Below are 3,993 nucleotides of genomic sequence, written 5' to 3' on the forward strand. Positions count from 1 at the left end.
CCCACGTGGCCCGGCCGCCCCCCTAGGCTCAGGAACCGGGACCAATGCCCACATTGGTCCCGGTTCTGGACTGAACCGGGACTAATGGGCTGACCCGGCCTGGACCAAAGCCCTGTTTTCTACTAGTGATATACATACAATTAGCTAGCTATATACAATTTCTCCTAATTATTGGTGCCTTCGGAGCCAGTGGCATTAGCCTAATTGGTGCCTTCGGAGCACGTTGACAATTGGAAGTGGTTCATGGGGGCGGTAGTGGGTAATAGTATTCTCCTTTGGGATCTATGACCTGGTCGAGCAAAAATCCCGCTATTTCCTCTTGAATTGCTCGTATGCGCTCCTCTGCTAGGAGCTTCTCCCGCACCTCTCTGAACTGTTAAGAAGGAGACCAATATGCATGTGTATTAGTTGTGTGACTAGATATCGATAATGGTGTAAAAATTGTGAATAGTGTTCTGACAAACGTACCCATTCCTGCCTTTGAGATCTGCTCCTTCCGGACGCCATCATGCGAATGTTCTCGCAAACATAGTATGCACAAAGATTATTCCCCGGCGTCTACTTCAGGGCCTTTATGAGAATGGAATTTGATCAGATAATAATTAATCAAGCATGATAATTAAAGAGATGGCAGCTAGCTAGCTAGTACTACTTAATTACTTACCTTGGGTTGATACCATTTCAGCTTTCGTTTCCATTAGCCTGGAGTGACGCTGATGAGCTTTACCCAAGCCCTGCCCGCCGACAAAGAAAATGAATAAAGGGGTTATTAAATAGTTCATATCAGGAAATGACGAACTAAATTGGCCGAGATATAGTTAATAATGATTGAAATTACCTGTTGACTATCCCAAACAAGATGTTGTAGTCACTTTGTTTTTTAAGTAGTGAGTCCAGTATTTCAACTGTTCCTTCATCAACTTTAATGATTAACAAGATCCGGTGAAATCTGCATGCACACACGTTTGCATGTCTTAATTAAGCGGGCATATGCAAGCAAAAACATGTAGCTAGCTAGTAGGCAAAAATAGAATTTGTAGTACAAGACAGTGTGACTCACTGGAAGTTGTAAGGAAGTAGTATATCTTCATTGGTATTGAGGCGCTTGAAGAACTCTAGCATGCTTCCTTCTACACTTTTTTCATAATATGCATCTAATTTCCATGTGTATTCATTAATGGTATTTGGGTCAATGAACCCAATGCCATAGCGTCTACCTTTTTTCATTTCATACATCTTCATCCTGCATAATACCACAGAAAAGAATATAGTGAGGATAATTACAGGTAATGATTGATCAAAATGATCACTACAGCTAGCTTGAGACTTAAATTACAGAAAGAAATCACTTACAGGCAATAGCAACTGACGATAGATTTGTCGAGTGCGTCTTGATTGTATAACTGAAATAGTTTTGAATACTCAACGAACACAGCTTTCTCATGGAAGTAGTGATCCTTCTTGACATTCACCATGAGGGACTCTTGATTGGAAATCTTGGTAATGTCCATGTACCATTGATGCAATTCATAAATTCTTGTTGGGAGCTTCTTGACCTCGTCTAGTTCGACCAAAGGTTGGCCCCGGACATATTTCCGTTTTATTTCCTCCTCTCTAATCGAAGACATGGGCTCGATATCGAGGAGTTGTCCAATGGTGATCTTGAGCATTTCAGCCTGCCTTATATGCTCCTTGGTTATTACCACATCGCCCAGCTCGGGAACGTAAACGGTTTGCCCACAATAATATTGGGCGTGCCTACTCTCATGTGTTGTTGGCACAACAAGCGGGGGGATTGATTGCGCCGCCTGTTCTCCCAGCCGGGGAACGGTTTTACCGCATTTTTTGCCAGCTAATTTGCTCGAGCTCGAGCTCGCCTCTTTCTATAGACATGCTCGATTTAACTTCCTGAGGTGGCGCTCATAGTCTGTGTCAACAGGCTTGGGAGCTGGTGGTCTAGCCATACGAATGAAGTGGTCAATCTTTTCCTCAGGCACTTTCTTCCTTGGCGGCGATGGTGGTTTCGGTGCAAAATGGGCTTCCACCTCGGCCTTTGATATGGCCGTGTTTTCCTCCTCGGACTTGTCGTAAGGCCTCTGCAGAAGAGGCGCGAGGCTGCTTGGACCATATTGAAATCGCTTGCCTCCGCCTGTACCTCCCGTCCTACCTCGACTTGTACCGCTACGCACCATAGCTGTGGCGGTTCTCTTCCGTGATTGCTGAGGCGGCGGAGACGGCTCACGTGGCTGAGTTGGACGAGGAGGAGTGTCCTGAAGCTGTGCCGGACTTGGAGGAGGAGTGGCCTGAAGTTGTGCCGGACTTGGAGGAGGAGTGGTCTGACGCTGTGTCAGTGGCCTTCGAAAGATGATACAATCCTTTTGCCATAGGATGATACGATGTTTGGCCTCTCCCAGTGTGTGCTCCTCGTCACCTCCAGGAATTTCAAGCTCTAGCCCCGAATATTGGTCCACCACCTCATCAACCAAGACACGAGCATAGACCACTGGAATCCGGTTGCAATGGAAGGTTGCCTCGGGGGGATTTGTAAAAGCAATGGCGTCCGCCACCTTCATGGATATGTTCTTCATTTTGAAGTGTAGCTCGCAGTTAGTGTTCTCCATGATATCATCCACGGGGTATCTATCCAGCATTGCGTCGCCCGGGGCGGAACCCATGCTGCTTCTCGGCATGGATGGGACGGTGCTATCGACCAATGCTGGATCATCCGCTAGCTGCTACAGCTGCTGAGACCCCCTTTGCTGGCTAAGTGAGTCGATCTGCTCCTGCTGACATTGGAATTTGATTGCCAAGTCCGCGTGCGCTGATTCTAGGCCTTGAAGGCGTTCATAGTCCAGCTTCCTCTGCTCCTCCTCCATCTTCCTCTTCTTCTCCTCCGCAATCTTCTTTCTCGCACGGGTTCTGTAGTCGTCGTTCCAGTCCGAAAACCCCTCATACCACGGAATAGCGCCCTTGCCTCGTGTTTTTCCCGGGTGTTCAGGATTTCCCAGGGCATGCGTAAGCTCGCCGTTCTCTCTGTTGGGCTGGAACACCCCCGATCGAGCCTCTTCTATTGCAACAAGTAGCTTATCTTCGGCTCCCTTCAGACATGCCTTCTTCGAAACTTTTCCTGTCTTCGGGTCCAACTCCCCCCATGCGCATAGAACCAAGTCCTGCACCTGGGGGGGGGCAGCTCAATGTTTCTGGAGTGACACCTGCATCCTCCATCTCTTTCTCAGACTTATCCCACTTAGGCATTGCCACCGTGTAGCCACCTGGCCCCAGCTTATGGAACTTATCCTTTTTTCGGCATTGGCCTTGTTTATTCTCGACCATTCCTTAGATAATTCTGAATCCTTGAATTTCACAAAATCGTCCCAATGAGCACTTTGCTTCTCTAGTGTTCCCTCGAATACTAGAGTCTTCCTTCCTCCCTTGACGTACTTGTCCCATACACGATTCTTGGGGTTGTTGAATGCAACTGACATCTTCCTAAGAGCAGCGTCCTTGACTTTCTCCACATCTGCATCTGTGAAATGATCAGGTAGGGTGAAATGTTCCATGAGAGTTTCCCAAAGCAGAACTTTTTGTCTGTCGTCGACAAAAGTAAGATCTGGACATGGCTTTGCTGGCTCTCTCCATTCTTGAAGGGAGATCGGGAGTTGGTCCTTCACAAGAACTCCGCACTGACGAATGAACTTGTCCGCAATCTTCTTAGGCGCTAATGGTTCGCCATTAGGTTTGATGGCCTCGATATTGTACTTTACGCCCTCCTTCAACTTTTTGTTCAGGCCTCGTACTGTCCTGCTGCCTGAAGATTTGCTTGATCCGAATGGCTGAAAGAAGAAGGATCGATTCGTTAATATATCTTCAAGTCATTTAAAACATGTGATGATCACCAGGTGCCTGCTTATATAAATATACCTCGCCGGTCTTTGTTGTTTCAAGATCAACATTTTCTTCATCATGTTAATAGTCCATGACTTCATCAATTCG

The sequence above is a fragment of the Triticum dicoccoides genome, chromosome 7A (assembly GCF_002162155.2).
Source record: "Triticum dicoccoides isolate Atlit2015 ecotype Zavitan chromosome 7A, WEW_v2.0, whole genome shotgun sequence".
Taxonomy (NCBI): Eukaryota; Viridiplantae; Streptophyta; class Magnoliopsida; order Poales; family Poaceae; genus Triticum; species Triticum dicoccoides.